The following is a 16,463-nucleotide window of genomic DNA, read 5'->3' as shown; positions in this document are numbered from 1 at the left end:
ATAGTGATACCTTGATTGTTAAAGAGACCAGAAAACCTTGCATGACTTTAAAGGGGACATGGAAGCTTCTCAAAAACTGCCCATATGTACAAGCTGATCTGGAGCTATGCTGCGCGCATTTGAAGTAAGAACCATTTTTCCATCATGCGGCTCGTATCTTTAAGCCAGATGCCAAAAGGATATTTGGCATACATTATTTCTGGATTATACTTTATTTTTAACTACTGTATACAGGGGCCTTTCCCTTCTTTAGCAAGGGCTTTATATAGTTGCCACAAGAGAAAGGCCCCTTCCCCTAACGGCCCAAGATAATAAAAATTAAATTATGTCATTTTTCCCAAATGTCAAGCTTAGTTTGGGTCATTTCTTACCCTTTTTCAGTTGTGTCTGTATTTTTTACCCCAAAATGGAAGGCCAGGCTCTTTCCCCAAATCAAGAAAAAAGGTATACAATATCTTACATGGAGCACTGGTATAAAATATCTAACATGTCACATCTTAGACAAGATTAATCTTATAACCAGCCATTTATATGGACACACATATATTTACTTTAATATTTCCACTGGAAACTTTATACACAATGGTCCCTCACTACAACACTCGTAAGCTAAATCTTTAATTACTTTGTTTTTAATTTGCAACATATTGTATTTAATCTCAATTCACATGGAATGCTTAAGACTTTTGCACAGGTATTTCGTATTTTACTATTAAATAACCATAACTAATTGGTCTGATTTTCATAAAACTCTTAAATCATATCACAACTAACACTAAACTAACTATATTGTCTATTTAATTATGTTTACAAATTGGTGAAATAAGATATAATTTAAGCAAATTTTATCCTTACGTAAAAAGAGCATTGGCAAATTTGATGAATTTCTCAAATTAACCTAAGTTTTATCTAAGATGCTGAATAATTACGGACCCTGTCCTATGGATGGGTGCATAAAATGTTCATGGTGAGCATTGAGTGTTATAATGTTGCAGCTGATGACTCTTTCTTAATTAGTATTTTTACCTGCAACCAGCTATGTAGCATCACACACCAACAAACACCACCAAAATGTTTCATTGATATTATGCAGACATTAAACATGCCTAGCTATGTTTGAATAAGTATGAAGTAAACAAACATAAGTAGAGAGCGACATATTCATGCATACCAGTATACGTATTATATCAATTATTGGCGTCGCTCTGGAGAGCGGCGACTAGTATGTAATGCATTTTTTTCGCTTATGGGAGGAGAAGTTATTATACGGAAAACGAAAACGTACAATGTATTAGTTTATTCATAGACGATCGCTATACACAACTTCACCCAATAGCAGTACATAAATGATGTCAGCAGTCAGTTGAGAGAGCGTTAGACTGAAGTTATTTACGCAACAATCATCTAAAGGCTCCCGGTTCAATCCCGGGTTCCGGCACGAACGAAACAGTTCGGCGGCTGACAATTTATTTCAGTCAGGTTAATAAATATAATAAAGCTTTATTTTATGTAGACATTTTAAAATCCATTTTAATACAATTGGACATTTTTATTAAAATTAATGGATGCCGCGTGGTGACAACGTTAATTAAAATTTGTTACATCACTTAAATATCTTATAAAAAATACACGTGTTTTATATTAACAAATAAATGCAAACAACAAATCTATTATCCATGTATTTTTATGGTTGTCTATCATAGGCCCTAAGTACTATCCCTACCACATATAGAGCGCGAAGCGCGACACGTATTATTGATTGTAACAATGAGTTGCGATAAAGGAAGCAGCCGCTTATCAAGGAGGAGCTGTGTCCCAGCAACCCGTTCCCCTAGAGTCAAGAACTCCTTGGATTTTTTTAACCACATATAGAGCGCGAAGCGTGACACGAATACTATCCAGGTGGTATGGGCCCTTTAGCATTATCCGACCATTACGTCCATAGTTATCTTCCTTAGAATTTGAGAAATTTTGAAATCGTTGTTCGAAGTCCAAAATTTTCATCCGATTGTTCCCAAACTTGCACAGGTTTTTTAATCAATGAGGACCCAACCCAAACTCTCTACATGAGCAATATCGGACCATGAGTCCAGAATTATGTCTCTTTGAATTTAAAAATAAAAGTGAAAAACTGCTTGGTTAGGTGATTATGTCAACATTTTTCATCAGATTCTTTCCAAACTTACAGTGTCTTTATATCAATGAGCATTTTTACCTCATTAAAAATGAGAAACATCGGAACAATAAGTCCAGAATTTGTGTCTATTAAATTTGACAAAATAAAAAATGTCCACTTGTTTAAAAGATTTCACAACTTTCGTCTGAATCTTTCCAAACTTGTTAAGTGTTTTATATCAGTATTACTCGAACCCTATTGAAAATGATGAATATCAGAGCAATCAATCTATTATGATCTTTTACTGAATTTCAAAGTATTGTGAAATGCAGCTTATGTATGCAATTTCAGTTTTCATTCATTTTTTTTTCAAACTTTTGCAGTGTTTTTATATCAATGAGTACTCAACCCCTATCGTAAATGAGCAACGTAAGAATAAGTTCAGAATCATTTCCCCTTGAAGTTGAGAAAAATATGAAATAACGCTTACAAGATGAAGCAGATTTTTTAAAACCTACACAGTTCTGTTTCATTAATGAAAACTGCACACGGATGCCAGTACAAAAAGGAAACCAATGTAAATAAAATGAACTATGAAATATTTGGGGGTTACAAAATCATAGATAATGGTTATTTGGGAGTTTATAACACAACATCATAAATAATAGTTATTTGGGGGTTATAACACAAAATTTTAGATAATGGTTATACCAGTATCTTTTTCTATTTTGTTTAAAATAATCGGCCAAAATATTAATATTTACAGTAGAAAAAAAATCGTTCCATGTAACTTCATTGAGTGCCTTTTACACTGAAATTCCCGTCGCCCTTTGATTCTTTGCATCAATACTAATCTTGTTATTATATTAAAAAACCTAAAACCATTGTGTATGAATATAATAATGAAATAATGGGCGTTTTTAAGACATCATATATAACACTTGTAAGTAATGTTTACAATGGTCATGTATGGTTAGGTTAACAGTGAAAGCATTCTCAAAATGCTGACAGGCATGACCAATGTGCAAAGCAATACATGTACATATATACCAATGCATCTTCCAAAGAATGGCGTAATAAAAGTCACGTACATAATTACATTGGAAAATCAACTGACACCAGCTCCCATCTGCATGTAGCATCGCATTACCATATTCATTCACTATATTCATGATGTCAAAAATACACTACAAGTATTTATATAATAAAATGTACTAAAATAATGCTTTCATAAAATATCTCTTTTAGTCTACACAAATATTTATATAATTTAGTGTGTTACAACAACTGATATGTTGACCAGCAAATAACAAAACCAAACGCAATTGCTAGCATAGATAATGATTATTAACAATCTCTTCATCGAGGCATCAATTTCTCAAGTTTATTTTCAGTAAAACCGATTTTCCTTGAAAATGAATGTGGTAGCAGCCTCCAGTGCTGGTGTAATTGACTGGTACTATGAGATGATGGCATTGACTGGTTCTATGAGATGATGTCATTGACTGGTTCTATGAGATGATGTCCTTACTGGTTCTATAAGTTATTGTCATTGACTGTTTCTATGAGACAATGTCATTGACTGCTTATCAAAGCATGCACTACCTTGCCCTAACGAATAGAGCACAATTTCCAACAATGTTAACAACTCAAGAGGGTCATGAGACCCTGGGTCACTCAAATGCAGTACATATTAAATGTTCTGAGCAAGTTTTATCAAGCTAAGATTTCTCTTGAAACAGTCTTACACATGTATAATATATTCCCATCTAGACAAGGCATCTGAGCAAATGTCCCATTTATTAGGCTTTTAAAGTTGCCTCTAGAGGTCAGAAGCTTTTTCATTGATTCAATAAGCTGTGTCATGCCACAATGGATGTTTTGCCATATGCGGTTAGCATAGCTGCAGCCCAGCCTGGGCTTCCTTGCGGTCTAGTCGGGAGCTACCCTGTACGCTAATGAGACCACAAAACCTTGTTTGACTTTATAGCGGACTTGGTTGCTCCAAACTTTACTGTGCGATTGAGCAGGCTGGTCAGTTGCTATGCTGGCCACAAATGGTATATGACCTATTTTTGCATGACACAGTCCTGGTTCTTGACAAACTTATCATATGTATCTTGTGCAGATGAGCTAGACTATGTTATAATGGGCACATTCTTTTGTTTAAATCTACTCAATAAAATTGGCTGCAAACTACATTTCATAATTTGGTCAAAACAGATCTGTCAAATTCAAACCAGGTACTTAAACATGATAGGTTATGTGAAGGTAAAACCCAGGGTACTACTTAACCCTTTACAACTTAGATACGTATTTTGGCGCATTTGTAGTGGCATAGAAAGTTACATTTAATTAAATACCTTTCTTACTAAATTCAAGTTTTAAAGGCTTCATTTCCAGCCCTTAGTTACTGATGAGCAGCAAACAGCATAAAACATGAACAGCCTGCGAGTTACTCGCAGGCTGTTCTGATTTTATGCTGGTTGCAAATGCCATGTTCACTTTGCTTCTTATGGGGGAAAGGTTTCAACTAACGTAATTTTTTTGTCAATTTCAAGGAATAGGATCGATCAAAAACATGTCTTTAAACATAATAATACATAACTCAGTATTACCTAAAACAAACAAATTATAAAAGGCAATATACATTAAAACAATTTAATTTGAAACCTTGCCCTATAGGGAAAAAGTTATATTTCACTCTTTCATAACCATGCATTACAATTTAAATGGGCCTTCAGTCATTCATGGTTTACGTTAACAGTAAATCTGGATTATATGAAATGAAATTAATTTTATGTAAATTGTTGTTTATCTACAGAATTGTGGTGTTCTCAGTCATTCATTCAAGACAGCATGCTACCCAAAAGCAATACATCAATCATCTGTCATTCACCAACCAACTTGCGAATTCAATGTTAAGATTTAATCTCATTTACATATCTGGCTTTAAACATACTGGTTAACCTAATTCAATCTACACAAACAAAAGACTTGCATTAATCAGGTTATAAAATTTCATCAATATATTTCCAGTGACAAGAAAACTGTTGAAACAAAAACTAATGCTATACTTGTAATTGGTGCTGCCAATCTGATTTGAAACATTGTTTAAATTAAGTGAACGTGAAACTGAATAACATGGGTGTATAGTCTGTACTGACTTGAACACAATAACAGGCACTTAATGGAAATCAGTAAAGATACTTTCCTGTGCTAGCTTAGCTGAACTAAGCTCTGTGCACATACTTAGTTGTACAGAGGTAGGAGAATTAAAGGTAGAAAGCATGTTATAGCGTGTTGGGGTACCAATGCAAGTCATGTGACTGGACTGGGGTTTTAATACAAGTCATGTGACTGGACTGAGGTTCCAATACAAGTTATGTGACTGGACTGGGGTTCCCATACAAGTCATGTGACTTGAATGGGGTTCCAATACAAGTGATTAGGCTAGACTAGGGATCCAAAACAAGTCATGTGATTGGATTATGGTTCCAATGCAAGTTATGTGACTGGACTGGGGTTCCATTACTTAAGACAGCATCTCGATTCGTAACTATATATTTAATCAGTAATCAATAAGAAATCTTGATGTTAATTGTAAAATTGATACACAAGCATGCTAGGAAAGTGTACATTGTGTGCTTTTGCCATTACTTGCATATATAAAATTAATGCTCATTTTCAAATGTGAGGGATATGAACATGTGTAGGCTTTATTGATGAATAAATGTTGTTGTTGTTGTCTATTTGCATATATATAATTAATGCTCGTTTTCATATGTGAGGGCTATAAACTTGTATAGGCTTTATTGATAAATAAATGTTGTTGTTGTTGTATTCTTGCATATATTTAATTAATGCTCATTTTCATATGTGAGGGCTATGAACTCGTATTGGCTTTAATGATGAATACATGTTGCTGTTGTTGTTGTATATATTGTATATACAACCAGGTGTATCTGCGATTATATAACGACGAATGAATTGTTATCGTGCTCACTATCCTTAAGAATTGTATTGCTTATCTGTTATTGTCCTAGTTTTAAATAAAGTAACATTGCGTTGTTGCCCACGTTTTCTCAGTTACTCAATGTACACCCAGACCTGTCCAATGTTATGTTGATATCTAAACCATGTATCACTATAGCCCAACACATCATCATAGTCAACCAGGCAATTCAATCGGGTGATTCAAATATACATTTGACAAACTTTCCGGTCCAAGAAAAAAATCTCATGTAATAATCCCTGTTCCTAAGGTAAAGAACATCCATGTGAAGTGTATCTCATATATATTTCCGATACACTTCGATGTACACTGTGTACACTTTCTTCTTAACATCGACACAATTTAAACACAAATAGGTAGCCTGTTAATATCTTTGCTTCCATGATGATGTGTAATGTCCCAGTATAAACGAATGCCTAAAGCAGTAGTAGAATAGTATTGAGATTTCTCCTTGCGGAAATATCCATAATCGCTTGTTGATGTAATGTTCAAAACGTACAAAGAGAATAAGAATTACATTTTTATGTCAATATAACAAGCTTTATCTGATTAAAAAAAACACACTTGTTCTTAACACAGTTTCCTGATTTTTTCAACACTAGTAAAAACAGTACTTAGGCAAAATGGACGGCTGGATGGACAGACGTGCTGATTTCCATTTTGAATTGTGTATACATCCTTAAGGTTAATTAAAAACTGGTCACCGACAAACATTATGTGTAATGTCATAGGCAGATTAATGTGTATCTAAAGGGAACAAGAAATATTATACTCAGTGTGCAGGTTATAAAAACAATGCTCTTTAGCAATCTTAACAAAACATTCACAAACCATTCACAGATTGTTAAATGCAGCAAGTTATCGGATAAATTCGATATAAAGCCAGGTGGCGAAGAAACATCTGCATGTTTTTTGTAAACCTTTTAAAGAAAAATGGTGCATCTTTATATGTGTTTGTCACAACAACCCAGGAAACCCGATACCTTGCGGGTCGTGTAATATCATTGGGGACTGTGCTGTGCACTTTGGCATGAATTTACATATGGTAAGTAAATTGGAAAATTAAATTTTTCAAAGTCCAGTTTGAAACAACTGTGTATTAACATCGATAATAAAGGAATTGGCCTACATTTTGACAAAATCCTGACAAATTTTCTTAAAAAAAGGAGCGAAATGTGGCTCCCTAAAGTAGAAGATCGGGCAAAACAGGCCATGTTCAGGCATTTAGGGGAGAAAAAACTGCTTTAATTTGCAAGCCACTACCATTATTAAAGGATTTATACAAACTTTCACGTGTCTGCCATAACCTCTCAGCAGGGTTTCTCCAGAATACTATTTATTGTGGAAAAATTTGCGTTTTTAATGACCATGTTGGGAAATCATTGATACCATCTGGGGAAGACCAGGAAACCATATGTGGGCAGTGACTTTATTATTCTTGTTCAGCCATTTTGTTGCAATTTCTTTGCTTTGTAGAGGCCTAAAGTAAGTGTATGTGGGCATATTAGGTTGATTGAACAGACATTCGACATTTATAATCTTATAGACATACGTGAGACATAATTGTTTGACATGAAACAAGAAATATTTTTAAAAAAGATATACGGCGTGCGTTGATTGTGGTTGGAGTTTGTGAAAGGTAAAGAGTTCAATGAATGAGATCAAGGATAGCGAATGTCTTTTTCTGTGCAGTTCTTAGCTGCATCACACGCAGTACGGGGTGTTACGCAGAGTTTTCGCATCTTATTTTACATTATTACATATTGCTGGTCATAAACCTATAGATACAAAACAGAAAACCAAAAGAAGAATGTAAGTGAAATTAAAACATATGAGTCAACCGGCCACACGCAAAGTATCCGTACATATTTTAAATATTTATACACGCGTTTTTCGAACAACCTGTTTGAGTGGTTTGTCGGGAATTGCTATTTGATTCACAGGCAGCAGTCATAAATTTGACCCCCCCCCCCGGACCTCTACCCCCCCCCCGGACTCTACCCCCCCCCCCCGAGCTTGACCCAGGGGTTCCAAATTGTTAAATGTACACCTATTGTGTATGGTTTGACTTTCCAACAACGAATATTAACAAAAATACACAGTTTGAAAAATTAAACCTCGTATATGTATTATATATACACAAGGTACGAGACGCACTATATGCCTATTGCTGAAAGATTGTGGAACACGGGACGTGACCGTTTTCGTCGAGAACACACATGATCCCATGCAGTTAACACGGGTTATTTGTTCAAACTGAGTATTTTTGTCAATATTCGTTGTTGAAAAGTCAAACCATACACAATAGGTGTACATTTAACAATCTTAAACCCCTGGGGTAAGCTCGGTGGGGGGGGGAAGGTCCCGGGGGGGGGGCAAATTTATGATACTGCTGCCTGTGATTTGATTCGATTATTAACAGTATCGAGAATCATCGCGCTCATGCTTAATACATTAGTCAATATGGTGGAATAATTCTTGTTAAATTAATCAAAAATAATATTTATCATGGTATTGTTGAAAACACATTAAGAATCTATTCTTGACATACCATACTTATATCGCTTAATATCTTCATTTAACATATTTCTGGTTTCAAGAAAATTCCAGTTCACCTACTTCACGCAATAGCGTATGTATTATATCAGGATTATTTTACTGGCCGCGAACTCAGGTCAGCACATAAAGTAGTCGTGAAGACGCAGCGATGACCTGTAAATAAACTCTGACATTCACACACAACGGCCGCGAACTGATCCTGATACCTCGCGGGTTGAAATGCAATGCATTAAAGTGAGGCCACGCTTCCACTGCTCTTTTTACTTTTACATGTTAACATGTTGACAGGAATATGGAAGTCAGTACTTAATATGAGAACATAGCCTTTAAGTACAAACGCTCTTGCGCTGGCAATCCATTGATACTACTATTGTTGATATAGCAATTATTGATTAAATGGTATTTATTGAAAGATTGTACTTGAAAAGGATGTTTGCGTATTATTAAGACTGTTTGATTGTTGCTACCTAATTTTCCAGAATCACATGTTTTAAATTAAATTTTATTGTTATATACATACTAGTTCTTTGCTATTATATAAATATAACTTCTGAGTTCAGGTAACACAAGTGAACGGTACAAATCCTCATTCGCAAGAAGCAGATCATCACATGATTGAGGCGAACAAATTACGATTTGAAATCATGAACGCTGCACACGCGAACAGGGGTCAGCCAGGACAGATACTGGCCGACAAGCTGGTCCAATTTCCAGTACAGGTAATAATGTCATAGTTATTAATATAATAATATATTAGTATATATTAGCATAGTAATATATTAGTCTGTCTACGCATTTTAAATTATAAATACTATCATTTAAGTGTTATATATAATAAAAAATATTTTACTATAAATATTGTATAATATCTTGGCGACACATCAAGGCCGAGGGATTGGCAAGTGTCTACATGGAAGATGAGGAAATCCGTCACTTCTGTGGCATGTTAGACGGCCTTGCGTTCTTACCCGTGGACGATGTCGCCAGCGGGATGGCTTACTTGAAGCAGTCCGCACCAGACGTCCTCACATCAGTAGTGCACTACTTTGACGCTACCTACGTGTCTGGTGCGTTCCGGACAGTGAAATATGATAAGAACTACGATATTCATGATTACTGAGTATGAATAACAAGTAGGGTGTTTATATAAAATATATAAAATATTAAATTGTGCGCCGGTCAGTGCATTAAGAACATCAAAGTCGTGTTTCTTTTTTTTTATTCATCATCGCAAAAATAACAGAGGCGGACACAGGCTTCCCAATACATTCTTTATTTCGTTTGTCTTCACGCAGTTCCATCGCTTCGACGTGAAACTTATCTCCCTCATGGCTGTGACTTGTGGTTGAGTTTATTGTCGTCATATTTATGTTCGTGACTACAGCGCCCTTACAAGACTTTGCCACGCGTTGAGAACATTCCCAGCGTTTAGTCGATTTTGACGTTTTCTTCTTAGTGTAGACGAAGCCATTGTGCGCGAGTCTTTTCTTTCCAGCTGAAGTGGTGATGATTTCCATTTGGATGTGTGCCTTTACACAAACAAATTGCTTTTTATATGTTGCAGATTCACAGTATGATATTTTGAGCAAATGTTGTCAGCATTGAGTGATTTTTTCGGATTAATGAATGCAACATTGTGTGAAGCAAATACATTTGTCGGCGTTTAATTGCTTTTAATTGATTCTGTGATTAAACTAGTTAACAACTAAAAGTAGTTACAGATTCACAATTTGCTATTCGGAGTAAATTTTGCGGATTAATGAATGCAACAATATGTGAAGCAATTACATTTGTCGGTGTTTAATTGCTTTCACGGGAGGGTTTTTGTCCGCAGTTGCAGATTCACAGTTTGCTATTTTGATATATATTATTGTATGCCATTAATTAGTTAATTATTTACATGCTAACGAATTGTTAGTTGTTAACAGAATATTACTTTCATTTTCGCAAAGTTTTCAGAAACTTCCCGGAAAGTACGTTTTTTGCATGAATGAGCGTATGACGCGAAAAAAGTTTCACTGTATCGTATTGCATTCAATTTAAATTTAAATTCACTTGTCTATAAATGGTCTCATTGTTTTAATTGATGTTGTTATTATATTGGATTATCGGATATATATGCACATTAGAAAGCGGTATATTTACAGTTAATGGATACACATTTTCAATACTCAATACACACAATGGGTAATTTTGTCGGATTAATAAATGCAACACTAAGTGTTAAATTTCTTTTACGGGAGGTAATTGTCCGCCTCCTTTTTTCATGGGAGGGTTTTTGTCCTCCCCCGTTTTTTCATGGGAGGTTTTTTGTCCGCCCATGTTTATTCATGGGAGGGTTTTCGTCCGCCCCCTATGAAAATGACGGGAGGGTTTTTATACGGGAGGGGTTTTGTCCGTATTCCGGATTTTGTATCATCTCATTACGTCACATCCGGCTAAGGGACACAACTCTTACACAAGTAAATGCGAATAATTGAAAGGGTCTATTGTTAAGCTGAAGACTTCATCTACTAAAATTTTTTTGGAATATCCTAGAATGAAACTGAAAGCGGTCCATGTGTACTACGACGTGTTTTAATACGCGAAGCTTCGCCTTCGACTATTACTCGTACCTCTGAATGCCATGCCAATGCGGAGCATGTCAATGATATAATATGTTTATGAAAGGCATGTATTATTATGTACATTGTATTTATTCAAGATGTTTTTATCTGATGGCTTATTTAATGAATCAATGTCACTAGGTAAATGTACAAAGGTGTAAGTCATATACATTTGGCCATTCACAATTGATTCCATTGTTAATGCCAGAAGCGTACACTTGACGTTTTGAAATTATCAAAAATACGCATATAACGAAACAACGGATCAAAACGAAAAAATTACTTAATGTTATTTTCCTCGTAGTATATAACACATATTCATGTTATATACATAAAAGTTAACAGTTTAAATGGCATGTTATGTCAAGCTGCAGGTGTTAAAATTTGGTTTTAACATGCATTTATATAAAATGCGTATATTTGTACATTTTGTCTATCAGAAAACATCCTATTAAAAAAAAGTACTTTTCAATGCATTCGTACAGTGTTTAGTGAGTGATTATCGTGTACGTGAAATCATTTATTTTTTTAATATTGCTAAGTTCTTAAAATGAAGGAATTTAATGTTAATATGACTATTAAAGCGCTATTTTAAAGAAAAATCATCATACACAAACAATAGTATCATAAATCAGATGAGATCTACAATCAACAATGACTGAAAACATATTTCGAAAGTTAATTATAAATGAATGATTCACAGAAATTTAAAACAGTGGTATTTAATGCAAAACAACAAATTCGTAAAGTTCAGTTGCATGAATTTGTTGGCAATCACAAAAAATAATTATTGTGAATGTTGGAATTTATAATATCTAAATCAAAGCAAAAAACTTGTTTAATTGTCACTTAGATCTAAGTAAGCGCCCAAAGTGTAGACTATGAAAATATGTTAATTTGTAAAACCAACTTATGTGAGGGTACACATTTAAATCCTTTCAAAATAACATAACGTATCAAGGTTATAACTTGAATGAACATATGGCTTGTGGGAAAAAAAGTATCAGCGCTGTGTGTACCTTAGTTTGTACCCTTTCTAAAGTTATGGAGACCCGAGTTACAACTACCGGTATTAAACAATTATGAATGCCTAATTTTCGTTATTTTCTTACTTTATTATCCAAACTATCAAACATTTTTTTCGAAACGCACCAAAACAATTGCACTAAGTCCTCAATCGACGCTTTACAAAAAAATTGATATTTATTGACTTTATCAAATCTGGAGGAAAAGTCAGGGAAAACATTATGCCCTTTAACATCACATGTCGGTGACATTCACGGCTCTTTTACCCAGATCAGCGAAAAGATACTTCTGCAAACTGTTATTAGCAACGTTGTGACCAGCGTCGAGGAGGCGAGAACTATATCTGTTGTAACTTACCGCGGACATTTTACCCAGATTAGCGAATATATACTTCAGTAAATTGTCGTTAGCAACGTTCTGAGCAGCGTCAATACGAGAACCGTATCCGTTTGCAATTACAGTGGCTCTTTTACTGATATCATCGACTAGTTTCTTCTGTAAATTGTCATGAGCAAAATTGTTGTCTTGCGTCAAGGCGTGAACCATATCCGCTATCACCACGGCCAACCACGGCCCTTTTCTTACGAGAATGAGAGTCAACTCCGGGCACTCGTTTGACCATGTCCTCTGTAAGACTCGATCCAAAACCGTTCTCCATCAGAAACTGTTGTTCGGGCGAAATAGAAGTATCGCTGACGTCCATGGCTCTATTACCCATACTAGCGAATAGAAACCGATGTAAATAGTATTGGGAAATGTTGTGATTATCGTCGAAACGAAACAAAAAAAATCTTATGATGGCTATATACGGTAAATAAATTAACAATATCGATACTTTCATTCGCCTTTTGAGCTAAATCATCTAAAATTAAAACTTTTAATCCTGTTTCAAGAGACCAAGCATCCATATTTTGCTTTATTGGTAGTCCTTTAAAAAATTCAATTTGATTTACACTGTCTTTCTTCTTAAATAACGATTGATCTGTTGAGTAGTAGCAGTAAATTATTTTCTTAGGTATCATTTTTAACATTACATCCATATTTTTCAGAAGATTAAACACACAAGTAGATTTCCCGCTAGAACTAGGTCCTGCTACATAGAGAATAACAGGTTACTGCCTGATCGTTTTGTAATATATCAGGCCGTTATTTTATTCGTGCCGAGCCTGATATATAACAAAACGATAAGGCAGTAACCTTTTTTTCTGTTTATCATACCACTGACACCACTCACCCCGTTTTTCAAGAAATAAAGGAAAATAATCGCTACGCCCTGGAGAAACTGCATTCGTTAATCGCGCATGAATTTTTCTAAAAATATCAATGTTCCTCGACACGAAAAGTAGCGCCATTGATTGTAATTTAATAACGCTGTTTCTTTCTCTTTCTTCTTTAATTCTGCAACACAACTTTAAGCATCAATACTTTATTACACAAAATGAAAGCATATATTATACATTTTAAAGGCAAAACTTGATAACCGTTGTAACATGTCAAGGCAAGTGCAGTCGCTCACGTCTTCGCAGTGTGTCAACATGTGTAAAGAACTGAATGATGTTTTTATTAAAATTTCGAATATATACTGCGCGATCGTTTACTGTGGTGGTTGTGCGTAGATATGAGGTTCTGCACGTTAAGTACAGCTCCAAAAGCATGCTATTTATTGGATTTTGGCCAGGAAATTGTGCTTGTGAAACTGCCGGGTGGGTGGGGAGAGAAATGTTTATTTCGGAAGTGTTGACAGAAGTGCATGAAACAGATGGATGCCAAAAGGTTTGAACATTTTTTTTGTGTTTGTTCGGAAATTTCTGCAATGATGAACAAGCTTGGTTGGACAACACTTGAATCCAGACGTAAAACGGCTAAAGCCCCAAAGATGTCATGATTTACAGGATCATTAACAACTTAGTGGACATCAACGCCAGAAGTGTACTTATACCAGCAGGAGTGCACACCAGGGGCCATGCAAACTGCTACATAGTGCCATTAACCACCGTCAACGCCTACCAGTTTTCATTTTTCCCAACTGGAATACGCCTCTGGAATGGTCTCCCAGAACAGGTGGTCACTTCCATGTCCATAGATGTCTTCAAGGCTATGATGGGAGAGCTATACAAATAAATCTGGACATTAACCGAGAGATAGAGATAGATATTTCACTGTAATTGATTATTGACTGTACGTTTTTGTGTCCTGTTATATGCATGATTTCGGTGGGTGCGATATTGGAATCCCTTAGTTACTGAACAAGGCATTTTCTAGCAGAATGATTACTTATGTTTTTTTTCAAAACCGGCCATAGTTTTCAACATCTTGGCAATTTTTTTTCACCAAGTTTTTGCCGTAGGTACCACTGATCAGAACTGTCAGTTAAGGGCACGGTTCTTGTTGCCAGGTAGAATGGGCTATCATCAGTGCCGGGTGGCCTTTAATCACTGTACTGTTTGTAAATGTAAATAGGGTCCCTATTTCTCAATTGTGGGGAGGAAAAACACCTTAGGATGAATTTTTCTGGCATCTGATGCATTTGCTCCAATTCGGGTCTTTGTCTGCCGTTCATTGAACTCAAGAAATTCATTTCCTGAAGCATCTGTCTTGAGTTTGACATCACCCCATCTTAAAAAAATGTGTATAATAATCAGAAGTTGTGTTTATTATATTTAAGTTAGTATTCAGGACGTTTCATGTAAAATTCAAGATGTTTGAGGTTAAACAAATTAATTTGGTTTAATACGGGATTATATAAAGATATGCATTCCCAAACATTTATCAAATTTAAGACTCTCATTTTTAGCATTGAAAGTCTGTCATTTAATAATTTAGCTAACCTTAAATTGTACTGCTCATGGGTTCCTCGTAGGCCGAAATGCAGGGAGTTGTTTAACCAAATGGTATTCAGGAGTGATTTTGGTATTGTTGCACCCAAAATGTTGTCTGTGTAGAGTTTTTGTATTTCTTAGTCAGATAATGCGGCAACCTTAATAATAATTTATAACTTAAAATTAAATCATTATTTAATGCATATTACATTGGGTTTTATTTCGAAGTGTGTTTCTATTTTATTTTTACTACTTTTTTATTGTTTGGTTTATTTGTTTTGTCTGTTAATAATAATTGCTGAACTTTTGACATAACGTTTGACCTTTGATGTTTGTATATGAAGGCGTGTCAAAAAAGTAGTCCGTTTGTTATATGACGTCATCAGCATGCACTTATTCATTCTTAATATTTGAAAAATACTTTTTTCTGTTTTTGTTGCTGTTTGTGGATTAAATGTAATGTCTTTAGGTATAAAATTGTTTGTTTTAATAAATCTGATTCAGTTTTACAATAGAACAAAACATTTTAATTAAGTCTTAGTTGTCTCCACAAAATGACTGATTTATGAACTTTCTGTTGACCGTGATAAAAAAAGATATCAGGCAACAGGATATCAAGCAGATATCAATGTGGTGGTATGATAAAATACACGTAGCTGGACTTTCAAACGGTAAAAGTGACATGATGTGAACAGTTATACAACTTTATAATCAATGATCGCATAGCAAAACAACACAGTATTTTTTTCATGACTACTTAATTTTTCAACACACACACACACAATTAAGCAAAATCTACAAAGTTGATTCAAAATGTCTATGAAACAACACCATTATACATATTTGACTCGTCTATATGATTTAAAAACACTGATAAATATTGAATGTATACATTGAAAAAATCATTTTTAAATCATTATTATGTGATTATATCACGTTCCTTGTTGATTTGAAAAAAGTATTTGCAAAGTCCTCTCTACTAATATCAACACCTTCACTTTTGTTCCACGTACCATTTGCTGTAAATAAATTTGTATATGCCATCATAAACGTCTGTACTTGCTTAGAATCGAAATTAAGCTGTAACGGGTTACCACCTACGGGTACACCGTCTACATACAAACAAATACTCTGTATATTACAATTTAAGAAATGAAAAGAATTTGATTTATACTCACCAGAAAGTGCTTTAGATTTAACGAGTGCTACTACAACCCGACTTGGTTGTTGACCATGAAATAAATTATCCCAAAAAAGTTGAGATAAAAGGTGTGAATTGGTAGCAGTAGCATCATAATTCATTAATGTTCGAATCAAAGCGA

This window comes from Dreissena polymorpha, chromosome 1 (assembly GCF_020536995.1).
Source record: "Dreissena polymorpha isolate Duluth1 chromosome 1, UMN_Dpol_1.0, whole genome shotgun sequence".
NCBI classification, from domain to species: domain Eukaryota; kingdom Metazoa; phylum Mollusca; class Bivalvia; order Myida; family Dreissenidae; genus Dreissena; species Dreissena polymorpha.
The sequence above is the reverse complement of the archived record's forward strand: the minus strand, read 5'-3'. Positions refer to the sequence as shown.